The sequence below is a fragment of the Gambusia affinis genome, linkage group LG01 (assembly GCF_019740435.1).
Source record: "Gambusia affinis linkage group LG01, SWU_Gaff_1.0, whole genome shotgun sequence".
In the NCBI taxonomy this organism is placed as follows: domain Eukaryota; kingdom Metazoa; phylum Chordata; class Actinopteri; order Cyprinodontiformes; family Poeciliidae; genus Gambusia; species Gambusia affinis.
Window position 1 is genome coordinate 25168809 of NC_057868.1, and position 15972 is coordinate 25184780.

General features: G+C 37.6%; 1 long non-coding RNA gene and 1 pseudogene across 2 annotated transcripts in view; one reads left to right on the forward strand and one right to left on the reverse strand.

Moving 5' to 3' along the window:
* The window catches only part of LOC122833757, a 105371-nt gene that overhangs the window by 25644 nt on the left and 63755 nt on the right, over positions 1–15972 (forward strand). Inside the window, exon 2 of one of the 2 annotated variants that reach the window (XR_006371053.1) lies at positions 8731–8836. This is a non-coding gene — a long non-coding RNA (uncharacterized LOC122833757). Of the gene's footprint in view, positions 1–7385; positions 8837–15972 lie in introns of those variants that run through there. The other variant, XR_006371052.1, reaches the window with a different exon arrangement.
* LOC122833722 lies at positions 12478–15702 on the reverse strand (annotated as a pseudogene).

Below are 15972 nucleotides of genomic sequence, written 5' to 3' on the forward strand. Positions count from 1 at the left end.
GTGCAGGACAGAATGAAATGAAGGATGGTGGTTCAGTGGAATCTTTACTCTTACTGGTCTAATGAGAAATAATTAGATCAATAGAGTGAAACAATATGAGCTACTTACGGTATTAATATTTTACATGAAATAAACACAATTAAAAAACAATTTTTCTTCTCAGGAGGATATCCATGAAATAATATCTGCCACTGTGACATAGTTTGATTCCCACTTTTTCAAGATATCAGTGTGACAACTTGTTCTACAATGTCACCTGAACAGCCTCCATCCAAACTTACCATGGTAACCAGCTGTTGTATTGACCAGTTGGTGGTGATGCCATCTCTGCCACTGCACATTTGAACTCAGATAATCACCACAGCATCAAGCTAAATATAGTTGGCAGACCATTGCTCTGTCATCTGTGGATATAGTGCAGTTTAGACACTTTGCTATAGAGACAGTCTAATATAAAACCCCAGCAGTATTTTACTTGCAGGTGTAAATGCTGCATGTTTGTTTGCAGCTGCATATATCCCATGCTGGTATCTACAGGACTGACTTCTGCCTGCTTCTTGCTGGTCAGCTTAAGCCACAGTCTCTCCTGTATTCTGTGCAGCCTAACAGGATTGCCAAAGCTGTTGGCTGTGCTGCTTCTTCTATAACAGTCATCTATAATCGTCCATGCACAATAAAAGTTTATCTTATCTTTAGATTCAATGAATTCCACCCCACATCCCCCAACAGCCCCTCTCCTATTCTCCATACAAACAAACAAACAAACAAACAAACAAAAACAAAACAAAAAAACCTGTCTGCTGATGCAGTGTAGTGTAAAGCGTGGAGCAAAGATTTTACTTCCTTCAGCAGCAGCAAGAGAGACCAGTGTGAACCATACAGATAATCAGGCTTGTGACAAAATGTTATCAAAGATAGAAACACGCCATTATATAACATGTCACTTTTCCAGATTGTAACATTTGTCTTCTCCTGCTGTGGACCTTATTCTGGAATCACTGAAAGACAGGAGATGTTTTTTTTGCTTTTTAGGGCTTCAGTGGGATTGTAATTACACCTAAATCTTAAATCTCACCTGCAGCTGCCAGACCTGAAGGAAGAATGATCTTGCTTTCATTCAATTTACAGTACCATAAAACCTTATAGATTTCTTTTTTCTTTTTTTTTTTTACATTTAGAAGTTTCAGATCAAACTAATTTTAATATCACGAGCAACATGGAGTTGCTAAATGATTCACAAAGGGAACAAAGTATCAACTCAATTAGACATACATCAATACTTTGACTAGACCTCTAAAAAACCTTTATTTTGTTTATGCGTAGACATTCAGAGGTGGAATTGCTGCCCAACTCAAGTGCACTGAAGCTTAATAAGATCATAAACTAAAGGTTCAGCTGGAGTCTCATCCAAGGGAGCTTTGTGGAAAGCTTGTGGGCGAGTGTTTTCTCAAGCATGCATGAAGGAATCAAAGCAACACACCAGATATGATTCTAACATAATACAAAGCATAAAAAGTCCATTTTAAATAATATGAAAATAATACATACATAACATGATTTTAATAAATAAAATCATGATTTAAAAGTTGCTTAATGTATTTACTCTTTGTCTGTTCATAAAATGTGTTTGATGATCTGAAATATTCAGGAGTAACAAAAAGCAACAACAGAAGAAATACCTTGTTCTGGAAGTATTCATGAAAGGCTGTCTGAGGAAAAGAAAACTACCTTTAACTTACTGAATGCATAAAATTATATTTAATCTATTATATTTAATCAGCTATCCATCCTCAGGACTTCCCAGCCCACCCTATGGATCTCTAGAAGCATCTCACCTCCTTCACATGAAAGGATTCAAAGCACCTGCGTTTGACAACCCCTCCCCTAACGAGTGCAGCAGCAGCACGCCTCCATACGACGGACCCCTCACTCCCCCTCAGCATCAGCAGTAACTTTGCCCTGAAGCAGGAGCCTTCTCCACATGAATCAGAGAGGAACTACACACCCCACCCTGGTCAACATGCCCACTACCTCTCAGCCCACCACTTCCCCACTTCCACAGCTGGCGGCCTACCAGGCAGGGCTCAGTCTCACCCGATCTTTCAAGCTTCTCGTTACGAGTTACCCCTGGATGTGGCCTTTGAGTCTTTCACTCCTTCTCACCTGGTCACTGCTCAGATGGGCACCATCTAAGACTGAATGAAACCAGTAAGTGACTGGTCAGAAACTGTCCTCAGAAGTGAATCTGCCACTGAACAAGTTTTTGGACTGGCTGTGCAAAAACAAAAAAAGGTTTATGCTGAACCCACTGGGTTCAGAGAGACTTTTCACCTCAACTGAGTCTACCTGATGCAAACATGCGACCATGTTTATCCTTTTATTTATTGCTTTCCTGTTTGATCTTGCATTGGTGTTTGAACTCTTAATTATTTCCGAACATTTGCCCTGCAGTTATGAAAGAGTCAAACTAACCATAACCAACATATCTTTGCTCATGCAGAAGTAAAATACAACTATCTGATGTTTGAACTCAAGAGCTCTGAGAATAAATTGATCCAAAAGTCATCCTGCTCAAATATGTGCACAAAGGTCTTGATTTTTAAGAAAGCAACTATTTATATATGTATTTAATATTTATTCTGATAATGTCTTGTCTTCTTTTTTTACATTCTTCTCTGCACAGTTTATGTATTTCCGTCTCCTTGGTTTGTTGCCATCCATTGGTAGCTGTACTTAGCTATTTATTTTGAGGTTTTTCAGGTGACTTGTTCATATTTGTGTTGCCATTTTTGTCACATGTACTGTTAATATTTTGCTGTTTCGCACTTACTGAAATAAATATTCTTATATTATATGCTATTTCCATAGTAACACTGTGTGACAAGCATTTTTTTTATATTTTAGAATACCATATTTTTCTTTATATTTTTGGCAAAGGCATCACTTCATGTTACTGTGGAGTTTCTCTCGTAACAGACAGATTTATTCTTTTCACATTGAATTTGTCAAAGAAGTAAGAAATTAGTTTTCTTTCATACCTTGCTATTAGTAGGTGTGTAAAAAATACATTTGTGACCCCTTGTGGTTTTTATTGCACCAATAAAAGGTCATAAGCCAGTGATTCATAGTGCCGGTCCCAAGTCTTCTGATAAACGGAGACAGGTTAAGTCAGAAAGGGCATCCAATGTAAAACTGAAGCCAAATCAAATATGACAACATGAACTCCATACCAAATCGGTCAATCCCCAGGTTAATAAAGAACATCTCTTGTCCTGTCCTATGGAAGTTGGACTAATGTTTCTTGAGATAAAGTCAAAGAAACCAGACTGAGATTGTTTCAATATTTTCAGAGGTGAAGCAATGTTTATTGGCAGTAGGATGAGAATAAGACCAAAAAGACAATTTATGTAGAAGAGTTTTGTTTGAAATACACAAAATTACAGAAACAGTGGGGAAAGAGGAAATGAAGCTGGTTGGTGTGAAGGTAGAGGATGCACAGGATGAAACTAAATTGAGACAATTTGGTGAGGTGACCCCTGAACATAAAAGCCAATAAAAGAGATGCAAAATGACATTTCTTGTTAAAGTATTCTACACCATGTGACTTTATCGAGTTTTCCACTTTACAACCACAATCTTCAATTTAGTTGATAAGAATTTTAATTGATAGACCAATTAAGATAATAAATAAACAAAACAGAAAATTATATATGGTTTTAATTGGTTTTATAAATAAAAATCTGACAGGGGCATTTGTTTCCACTCTCCTGAAGCAAAGGTTTTGGATGACATATTTTGCTGCACCAACAGTTTAATGACTTTTGTGTTATATTTCTAAAAAATTTAACCATCAAGAAACAAAGCCTTTTGCTATTCCTTTTTTTGTTGCAAAACATTGTTGAACATCAATGATCAAGTCTTGCCATGGATATTTAAAGAGGCTTTGACTTTTATGACCATAGTAAATCTTTTAATATTAACAATTCCAGAATCTGTCCATCTTCCAATCAACTCTGAGCAGCTTCTAGTCTATGATAAAGCATCCACACCATATTTGGTTACCTTGCACTATTATATGGGATAGTATATCAGGAAGATGCACTATTTAATTGGTTTTTATAAATAAAACCAATCTTTATGATAAATCTTGTTTGCATCTAAGAGAAAATGCAAAAGTTTTATCTAGTTTGACCAGAACACTTTCTTTCACATGTTTGCTTTGACCTACAGCTTGCTGGTTTTAAATCACAAACATTACTTATTTTAGGTTTCTTTTGACAACTCTCTCATATTTCAATTGTAGCTTACCAGGCCTGACAAGGTAGACAACCATGCGTTTGCAGGAGGGCCATACTTTGTATTTTGTGAAATGTTAAAAGGCTGGAATATTGTTTGTATAACACAACTCTGCTTTGAACCTCTCCACAACTATTTTCCTGCCATGTTGTTGCACTGGGTTTTGTTTAGGCCTACTAGAGTAAAGTAAGATAAATTTATATGCAATTTTTGATAACAAGGTAGCCTTTTGTCTTCCGCATGCAAGTTTTTTGATGATTCAAGCAGCATTCAATCTTCAGAAAACACATTAAACTTTATGCTTGCATCTTCAAAACTGCAGAAAAGTTGAAGTTAAAAATGCTTTTGAATGGGAAATACATTTACTGATTTATCTGCTTTTGGATTTAGTTTTTAACAAGATGTGCAGATTTCTTACTAGCAGAGGAGAAGTTGCTGACTTGTGCCAGCAAACCATCTGTTCTGTAATCAGAACAAGGACAAGTAGTACAAAAATGGAATCTGATTCTATTTGATTTGAATCATTTTAGCATTTGCTAAAGCAATGATAAAAGGGAACTGTTGCAGAATGTGAGCATCTGTGTGCCAGTCTGTGTATGATGTCACTCAGTGACTTGGCTCCAGGCTTTCTCTCAGGTCAGATGGGAGGCTGTTGTTGTGGGCCATGGGAAAAACAGCTCTGGGGAACAGGTGAACATGTCACAAGGGGTTTTTCTGAGCTCCTCTCATTCACTTTTCTCTCACATGTGCCCCATTTTCCCATCAGGCTCATGCCAAAACACCGTGGGGCGAGAGATCATGGAAAAAAAATAAAATAAAAATAATTGGTACATGTTTGCCAGAGTGTGGGAAAACGAGAAGGCACGGAAAATGATTATGATTTAAATTGACAGTAAAACATTGTATCCTATTCTTTTATCAAAATGGAAGAGTACAGTTTTATGAAGTCTATTTAGAGATGAAAATCAGAATAGGCTATTAATAACATAATAATGGCCAAAGTAGTTTTGACTTCAATCATCACCCTAAACACTACAATGAGACTTCAAATAAACAAAAAACAGGAAGCCAAAGTGGAAAACAATGACTAGGAAGAGTAGGAGCTGGTTTGTGAGCGCAAGTTTCTTCCTTCTGGCCGGTGGGCAATTGTGTGAATGGGAAGTTGTTGTCCGAAAGGACTTTCCACCTCTTCATCTACCTCTCCAAAATGTTTGTCTTTTCCAGTTCTGACAAAAGTGCCAAGAGGCTTTCAAAGAAAAGGGAATTATTGTTTTAGTGGGCGCCACTGGTCTATTGTCGACGCAGCCTGTTCTTTCTCTTGACCTGTGACCTGTATTGTTGTTAGGATTCTTGTTCGGGGAGAGCAGACAGCTGGGGGAGCGGCAGGGGGGCTGATGGACAGCTGGGACAATTTTGAAGAGAGGAAGAGAGAAGAGAAGCGAGAGCATGAGGGGAGAAGGACGAGAGAGAGGGAAAATGAAGAGCTTGTTGTGGACAAATAGAAAGGCCAGATGAGGTGACGGAGGTCCCCGCTCCTCATTCACAAGTTTGTCCTCTTTGCTCTTGTGGGTCAGCGTTGGCACAGGAGTGACACATAGCTATACAGGCAGACACTCAGCCTGTGAGAAAGTAGCGGGCAGAGTTTGCTGGCGCACTCTCTCTTTGTTGCTTTGCTTTTTGTTGTAACAAAAGTGGTAGGAGGGGGGCAGGGAATGTCAATTATCCTAGAGTCCAAATACATGGATATGGAAATAATCCCAGTAAACTGACTTTGGGTACAAGATTACAAAACATAGAGGCAGATGATGTTATAGGGTGAGGCTTGGAAGAGAGTATAATGGTCAAACAAGACAATTTTTTAAGATTTATGGTCTACGTCTGAATAAGTTTTCCCTTAAAACTCTGGGTAACATGGCAACACTTTACAAGTCATAGTTGGCTGAGCGCAGAGTTTATTTCATCAAGAAAACAACACATTTTAGGGTTTGTGTTTCAGATATGTGTTGACTTAAGGTCCTAAACAGGACTTTGTTAAGTGATCATTACTGGGAGTTCCTGGTGACACTCTGTCCCTGATACCTGTATTTGTTCACCTGTCGATGACTACGACAACCGCTCCCCAACAAGACACATGACTACATTTTACATGGCTAGTTTTTAACAGCACCTGCCTATTTTCTTGTGCAGAGAGTTTTTATTAAGCACATCTAGCTAACACTGGAGTTGAGCCCTTATTTACTTTCTGAAATGACTGAGGTAGCCCTGACAACAGCCCTGTCCTATTGTCAAATATGCTCCTTAAATACAGTAACCTAAAGATGAGTACATTGTGGTAACAAAGGGATGTGCAACAATGCTCTACAGGACTGTAGTGTTAAAGCAATTTTCAGTTGGGACTAAGGGGTGCAAAATGTATCAACAAATATTCAAAGCACTTCTTGCTGATGGATAATATTTCTTAGACATAATTAAATTTTCTTACAGAAATTGTCAGCATTTCAAAACATTTTATCTGAAATGCTGAATATCAATGTTTTATAACATTCCTATGTGCCAGCAGGAATGTTATAAAACGTTCCTGGTAGTAGATACACATCACTGGATGGTCAATATAAAATGTCCTCTAGCAGTTGTCTCTTCAGGTACTGTGAAGAGCACAACATAAATACTTATTAGGTATTAAATCTATTAAAACAAAATAAATTTGTTAAGTAGGACAATTATTTTTTCTCTACGAACTCCAACCACATTAGAACATCTTACAACCTGAATTATCTGCAAAGTAAGTCTATGTATGCTAATGTCAGCTTACCACTTCAGCAAAATTAAAACATCCTCAGCAGGAGGAACATGCAGGCTGATTGAAGGTTGTATCTGTAGGTGTTGAGTCAATATTTAGAAACAAACAAAAAAAAACCTGTCTATCTCAAGTGATACAATGTCAGAAGTTCAGCTTAGCTTTCTCATCTGAGTTTACTCATATTAGAGCATACTGAGGTTGACCTGCAGAAACTACGGTACTGTTGAAACAAAATATATGGCTGTCAAGAAAAGACAAATAGGAACGAGATGGATGTGTCAAGAACATCATGAGTGATTCTCTATCTGCTGTTGCACTGCAAAACTGACTTTTTACAGACACGCACTTCAAGGATTTGGAGAATGTGTGAAAGCTTATATTTAAATTTCAGTGAGAGAAGGAGAAACACTCAAAATACAAATCCATATATTTTTATGATATAAATATCCCCCTGTGACATTATTACTTCCTAACATTGATTTTCATAGACTGATATGCTCCTATAAAATATTTATATTTTATATAAAATATAAATATAGTTCAGCAGCTTCATCAGTTGCAGACCTCAAGGCTTTATGCAAGAATTTTAAACCAACTTACATGATGTTGTTTTTCTTAATTCTGAAAGGAAGACTGGATTGACTGATGGCTTTTCCAAAATGAACCAAAACTTGATCAGGGATAGAAAAAAACTCCTTACCAAACTTCACATTTTAACATTCTTTTAACAGTGCAGTGTAAAGCCAACTCTTTTCTTAGCTCTCATTCTCTTGTGCTTATATTTCAGTTTTGTAACCAGCACATTTAATCTGCCATGCAAACAGGAGTAGCCCACACTAAAATAAAAAGTTCCTGATCCATAGGAGCTGGATGGAGGGATAAAGCATTGTGATTAAGACTGTATTAATGGGGCCATAGGAGGATGGAAGGCTTTAATCAGTGTCTGTGGCGATAATCCTTCTGCCTTTAGGCTGAGGCAAACAAATGATCCCCCACCCTCCTCATAGGCCTCAGCCTTCATGCACACTTACAACACACTACACACTGTGGGGTTCATGGGTGAGGGGAACCTAGAGGTTGAGAGATGAATCACCACAAAATGAAGGGAAATTAAAGAAGTAGATAAATAGAGGAACATAGAGTACAGAATCAAAGAAGGTATTACGTTTGGTAAACATGATGAAAGCAAAACCTGGTAAGCAAGACTTATTTTACAATATACAATACATCCAAAATATAACCACTTTTTTCTAATATTACCTTGCAAACTTGTTCTAAAATCAACCTGAGCGCAGTTCTCTTTCAAATAAAAGCTACACTAAATATTTAATGAAAAAGGAAAAAACATGGGTTTTTTACACATTTTTGTAAAGTTATTAAGTATGTAAACATTGAAAAATGATAGTCACAGAACTATTCAATACTATTGCTTAGTAATAATAATAATACTGAATCCCATCTATGTCTTTGTAAGCTAGATCAACCTATTTTTGGGATATTTCCTGGTATTCTTTTCTAGAAACCCTTTCAAGCTCAGTCAGGTTGAATAGCCAGCATTAGACAGCATCAACCGGTAACCGGTGGGTTGCCGGTTCATTCCCCCGCTCACTCTGTGTCTGTTGTTGTGTCCTTAGGCAAGACCCTTCTTCCGCCTTTCCTGCTGCTTGTGGTCAGAGGGCCTAGTGGTGCAGGTGCACAGCTTCTGTCAGACTGCCTCAGGGCTGCCATGACTACAATCTAGTAGGTTGCCGCCATCAGCATGTGTGTGGTGAATGACTGAATGCACTGTCATTTACCACACAGTGTTTAGAGTCCTCTAGACTTGATAAAGCTCTCTAAAATTAAAGGCCATTTACAATTTATAGAACTTTCTAGAGTCTTTTCCTGCAAAATATGAATAAACATGACTGGTTCAAGTTTAGCCTAAAGAACAAGGACTTGTTTATAAGGTAGTTTTTATCAGAGCTGACAAAAAAAATCTGAATGTGGGATACCCTAAGGTTTCATTTTAGAGCCACTCTTATTCAAACGGGTGGTATTAGGTACTTTTAATAGTACAATAAAGTAACATGAACCTTCAGTTGTTATAAAAATATCAAACATAATTTGAAAGAAACTGGTGGTCATTTACGGTGCTTTCCATTTAGCCCTGAAGTCAGAACTTGGGCCTGGGAGTAATGTCAAAGCCAATTTAAAGGGAGGCTCAACCCCAAATCATTTTTCTTTCTCTGATAAACTGTCTAAATAGATTATTTAGGGTTCTATTTGTTTGTTTCTGTGCAAATTTTGATATTTTTTAGTTTGCCATAAAACCTTTTCCGTTGTCTAAGCAGATATTTCAAAGGAGATTATGTTTTTCATATTTCCCAGGGAGTTCTTGTAACGAACTGCCACAAAGTAGAAATTAGATTTTTACATTTGTGTTGAATGTCTGCTTTAAAATACATTCAACACCAATAACAACAAAAAAAAGAAACATTTTCACTTTTCTGAAATTCACCAACTGCACATTTCTTCTTGAGTAATATAAAAAGAAGTAGCATATCAAAGAGCAGAAGACATCTTATGTTTTTTGAACAATAACAATATTTGTTGTTAATCTGTTACTAAGAGATGAGCACCTTTTCCCTAAAGCAAGATTTTTAGCTATTTTGTTTATTTATTAGCAATGTTTAGCACAGTGAATGGAGGAAGTCACTGTCAGACAGCATGCTTAATTATAGCCCACATGCCACTAGCAGCATTTAGACTAACATTAGCATTTTGGCTCATTTCAGCTTACACACTAATTTTGTTAAATGTTGAGCAAAATGGAGTAAGTCCATTTTGCTCAACAAGCTTGTGACTCTCCACATGCTATCGAGTACATTGTAGCTTACTTTAGCATTGATGCTAATTTTTAGCATCAGAACTCTGGGTTCCAACTGACTGGCACACTTTGGCAGGCTCCGTTTAAATTTTTTCAGAAATTTTCTAGTTACATTTTAATCACGTCCCTGGTCTAAAAACCAGTGTGATTTGTTTTCATACAGCTAATGGTAATGTGTTTTCTGTGTTTTAAATGTCTTTTCTGAAATTTTAAACTAAAATGTCAAAATAACAATTTTATTGCTGTCTTTGAAATGTCATATTTAATTTTTATATTTCGCACTCCAGTTTGATCTGGTCAGATACGAAATTCAATTTTTAAAAAGTAGCGTTTGTTCCTTTTTCGGATAAAACTTGTTTGCATTTACTATGTCATCATGTTCAACATGTTTTTCATGTTTGTCTTTCTTAGACCTTTCGGAAACTCGGCAGAAAACCTTAAACATATGAAAATGAACAGACGAAGAAGTATAAAGCAATATTCAGAAGAAGTCCGACTACCAGGTTCATTACCTATGGAAGTGGGTGTAAAGTGTGACATTGTGGGCATGAGGATAAGGGACGGACCTTCTCCTCCCAGAGTTCCCTCCGAGTATTAGGATATAGGAGTTAAAGAGCTTCTAATGGGATCTGGATGCTGTCGTGTTTACCATGGCCCCCCTTTGCACGCCCACTGCATTGTGGAAGTTTCTGGGCTTAAAGATGCCACAAAGGGCTGAGTGAAGGGACAGATGGAGGTCTCTTTGGAAGAAGGAACAGAAAAAAAACAGGCAAGGTAGGAGGGTCAGGGTGTCTGAGAAAGCAGGCAGTCAGAATGCCCAAATGCAGACGTGGGTGAACATTAATGGTGAAGGAGGGTGAGGGGGAAACTTAATCAGGACTTTAGTTGTATTTTTGAATGCAGTTCAGCTCAAGTTGTCTGAATTATTGGTCTACCCCCCTTTATAGTCATGGCTTATGTGTGTCACATTACCTTTGTATATTTAAAATGGGTTGGCTTGCTGTTCACGAGTGCGCTTAATTGAACAAATTCAAGGAGCAAAAAGAATTTTGGGGAGAATTTGCCATTAGATACAAAGTTGTTTCCATATTCACTGATACAATTTAACCTCAAATTTTGATTTGAATCAGTTTTCACAATGGTCCTTGAGACATTAAAATGTTAATATTATTTGATTAGTTTATACAGGGGTCAGGGGCGGGGGGCTGATGGATGCTGATGAGGATTGTGGACAAGAGCTGGAGGAGGGTCGAGGGAGGTCCGAGTGGTAGAAGCAACAGATGGGGTCTGATGCAAAGCTCGGCATGTGAAGTTTCTGTTGGTAACATCTGTCTGTCCATCTGTTACATTTTGTTGTTTACAGTTTGTGTTGCTGAAACTTGGCAATTAGGAAACTACGCTTGAGGTTCTCAATGTAATCCTTTCCACAGTGAGTTTTAGAATGGCAAAAATATGAGTGTCCTCCAGTTAATTTGATAAGCTTGAAGTTACTGAAGTTAATTTCAGTACATTGGCTACTCTTAATGGTACTTGTAAGGGACTTAGGTATCATTTTGCAGCTAACAAATTACCGGTAAGCCAAGCACCTTGGCCTTTGCTTCAAAGAGATGAGTGGACTTCAACATAGTGCGAGAACCTCAGAGTCAAAACTGAAGCAGACAATAACATTAGACAGAAATGATTTACTAATCTTTGTATTCAATGAGTGTCCTAACTATTATTAGCAATAAAACCTAGCAGTAAAGTATCTATGAGCACAGATAAACAGATTCACAAATTGAAGCCATTTACAATGGAATAAAAAGTGTACAGGGTAGAAATGCCCAGGTTGCACAATATAAAAATAAACAATGAACAATTTAGGAACCATTTTGACTTTGTGAAATTTATCCTGCAAATTAAACCAATTGAAAATATATAATCTGCAGTGAGAGGAGGGTACTGTGAAGCACAATGAACGTCATCCATAAAGTGGAGAAACAGTACAGAAAAGACATAAAAACAGAAAAAAATAGATCTTGAACCAAATTTTGGAAAAAGAAAAGACAAGAACTCTTCAGAGAGACTGCAATGAGCTGAAGAGCATCATCAGAGGAGTTGCAGGAGGGCACTGTCCAATGTTTTCTAATATATTGTGTTTTACATGACTGCTGCACTAAATGTTTCCCCAAGTCTCACAGAAGATTTGGAAAACTTCTGCCAGATAGGGATGGCTAACAAAATACTACCAAGTCATTGGATACTGGCACTCTCACTAAATACAATCGAATACTGAATTTAAATTAAAATGTTTCTTCAAGTATTATTTTCTTTTCTTTTCTGACAAATTTTGACTCTAGGGAGCCTTCCTGTTCAGTTCTTCACAACTGGAATGCAGTGCATTCCCTCACCCCTTTTCTTTTTCTTACAAAATGTTTTTACAATATGGTAGCACTTGGGGAAACAGCATTAATGAATTGGTGCTTGGTAGAAATCTGCAAAGACAAACTTTGACATAAAAGACAAAAACTGCTTGAAAAAAGGGTTTCACAACAGAATTAGGAATAGATTCCTGAGTCCAATGCATCAGTTTCATTAGAACTGTTACATCACCCAGGGGGCATTTTACTTTTTTTATCTAAAAATACTCTCTTCAATTTGCTCTGCTGTGAGCGGATCAAGGAGAATTAAGCAGCTGATCTGGGCTCAGTGGCCAGTGTTACACTAGACATTAATCCAAAACAGTGGAAGGTTGGAGAAGGAAAGGCAAATTTAATCCAGAACCCCATCCATTACATTTGCAAACTCCAGAGCGAACAGTGATACTTTGTGCAAGTGCAGTCTGGGATTTGTTGCACAAACAGCTTTCCTACAATTTCCCTTGGAAACAGAAACATCCTCTAATACTTCTCCCACCCAGGACTCCCTCACAGGGCAAGATAAGTGTCCTGGCAAGGCCTCTTAGTGTGCACTGTCCCCGAATATGTAACAGATGTTACTGGGGCAACAGTTGGTATTGAAAAGGAGGGGCTTCAGGCCATCTGTCTAGGGTCAAGGTTTGAAAAGATGTGGTAGAGATGGTGGTGTGTTCAGGAAAATAGTAAGTATTTGAGGGGAAACAGGGGAATATAGCCCACATTGTAATCCTCCTCAATGTAGGCTTTCATATCAGATGACACTTACAAGATTTACCATTGAGAATTCTGTGAAGCCCATTTTGACACTGTGCGATTTCATACATAAAGCTCAAAGGCCCCACCGTGTGGCCAGAGACAGTACTGCAAACTAAAACTTTATTAGTTAAAATGCATTTTCACAGGAACATTTTTTTTTTTGGCATTTATACTTTACATTTATGAATAACAGCTATTATATTGTCTCCAGCTGAGATTTTAGGCGATCAAGCACTTTATCCATCTCGTCACGCAAGTATGCCATCCTCTTATGAGAAATCTTCCTCTGAAGAGAAGGACAAACAATATTCACAACCAAAAATGCAGAAGTACCTGTTAAAGCATATTGCATTTACAATCTCTTACAATGTAGATCTTCAGCCTTTCGCCTTCCAGTTGACAGTATTCAGACACGGTCAGCTCTGTGAAATCTGCTTTCTTCATGGATAGGAATCCACAAGTGGGTGAGCGCTTGGTGTGCTCAAACCTGATAAGAAAAACAATGTTTTAGAACAATCAAAAGAAACAGACAAAAAGTTTGTATTGTTTCACAAGTTTTCTTTTCTTTGTTGCTGGATGATTTTGTCAGCTATTTAAATGGCATATAGTTTAATAGATTAAGTATAGTGAAAGAAATCAATTAAATATCTGCATTCTTCTGGTTGATTTTGACCCAAAGACCCCTACTGTTCATCCCCAACATTCTTCTCCAAGAGCAAAGTTACTCCTGGCGAAGGTTTCCTCATTCATTCATGTTTTTAGGCCAAGGCGCAAGTAAACCAACCCTCTTAGATAAAAAGTAACCTCACTTTGGTTTAATATAAACCATCACATTTTGTATCTAAAGAATCAATTCCCCCAGCTGTCTTGAATATTCTGAAAGAGGCTTCATCTGAGATGACTTTATTTCTGTTTTCTGCCATTCAATCCCAATTAATGTTTCCTGTAGAATATTGCTCTGTTCTCTGGTTTTCCATAGAAAAGAATAAATTTTTTAGATGGGTTGAAACAAAAGGCAATAAGTTTTTGTGCGTGATTAAATTTTTATAAGTTTTCATCCATTTGGAAAATTTCATGTGGTCACAAGTCTAAAACTAGGTAACAGAACCGCAGCAGTAAAGTTTATGTAAAAGACAAGAGTCCTGTTAGTCTCATCTTTTGCAGGCAGGATTGTAGATTCATAAGACTGCAGGATTATGTACGTCTTCCTCACCATGGATCATCATCTGGTTCCCAGCCCTCGAGTTCGATCAGACAGAAGAAACAGCAGGCAACGTCTGGTTCATTGTCACTGGGGCAGTGCACAAAACCAGCTTTAGCCATCTAAACAGACAAAAAAAAAGAAAAGAAAAAGAAAGCTGAAATCATAACTCAAACAACATTAATGAAAAAAAAAAAGACGCGCATCCGGATTAGTTTTGGTGGGGATAAAGCAATAATTTCCCTTTGAATAAGTGAGCTTCCATGACAGAACGTTACTCATGAAGTCAAGTGTTGGCAGCTCATCAATCATGCTATGAGCCGGGTGGGCGAAGGGAAGCGTCTGAAACTTGCACCTGTTGAACTATAAATCAGAAGCTGTAAATGACTTGGATCAAAGGATGGCTCATAATGTGTTATGTTAGGACATAATCATATTATTGGATTTGGCAGGAGTTTTTCTTAAATGCAACTTCCAATACACAACCTGGAAGTTGTAAACTGGAAATGTACATACAGTTGTGCACATATACTGGAAATGTACACAACTTCCAGGTTAAATGTTTTCTTAATTTCATGCTTCCACATTTTAAGGCATCTATAATTATTTTAGAGGTCTTTACCCAAAGTCAGTGGGTGGAGTAAACACTGATTGGTTTGCATTTGAGTTGCTGTTGATGTCAACTAAACTTTTGCTACCTGTTTAATGATCCTTTCATGAAATTGTGAATTAAACTATTGACAAGATAATTGTATATGTTTTCTACTTGATGAATTTACTAAAATGTCATTTAGTCACATGAGTATTTTCCAGACTTTTTTCATTGTCCCAAGTAGTAAGGGATTAAATCACTGATCATCTGTGTTTCACAAGCAAAATTGAGTATGTCTATAGAACAACTAGAAGTACCAGCAGTAACTGCTTCTGCTAATATTTTTTTCAAATTGGGGTAAATTTACATTTGTAAGTGTGTAAAATCCATAGACAATATCCTCTTGTAGTAATCATCAAAAACTCTGTGTTTCCATTCTTAAATAATTACAAAGAGCTGCAAACTAATATTTCCATTATTGTTTTTTTCATAAGGATTAAGACAACCCATCCAGAGCAGTTTGAAAAAACCAAGACCTTCCTACCTTTTCAGGTGTGCAGTTGCATTCCTCTCTAAACGCTAGTCTCTAAAACTCTGCTCCCGCAGAGCATGGCTGTACATTTTGTCAAACGTCATATACCTGGTCGTCAGCACATCTACATTTTCCATTATTCCAGCAATACAAGGCTCAGTCCAACATAGAATTAACTCTCAAAGTAAGGAGTATTGTGTGTAGATCAGGGGTGTCAAACTGCAGTCCTCAAGGGCCGCTGTCCTGCAACTTTTAGATGTGCCTCCGCTGCACCACACCTGAATAGAATAATTAGGTCATTAGCAAGGCTTTGGAGAACTGATCTACACAAGGAGGAGGTAATTAAGCTATTTCATTCCAGTGTTTTGTACCTGTGGCACATCTAAAAACTGCAGGACACCGGCCCTTGAGGACTGGAGCTTGACACCCCTGGTGTAGATCTTGCTCAAGCTGCCCTGCACAACTCCACAGATGTTTTCAATTTTGGCCTGATAGAATACTGCTGAGGCTCAACATGAGCAGAGAAAACA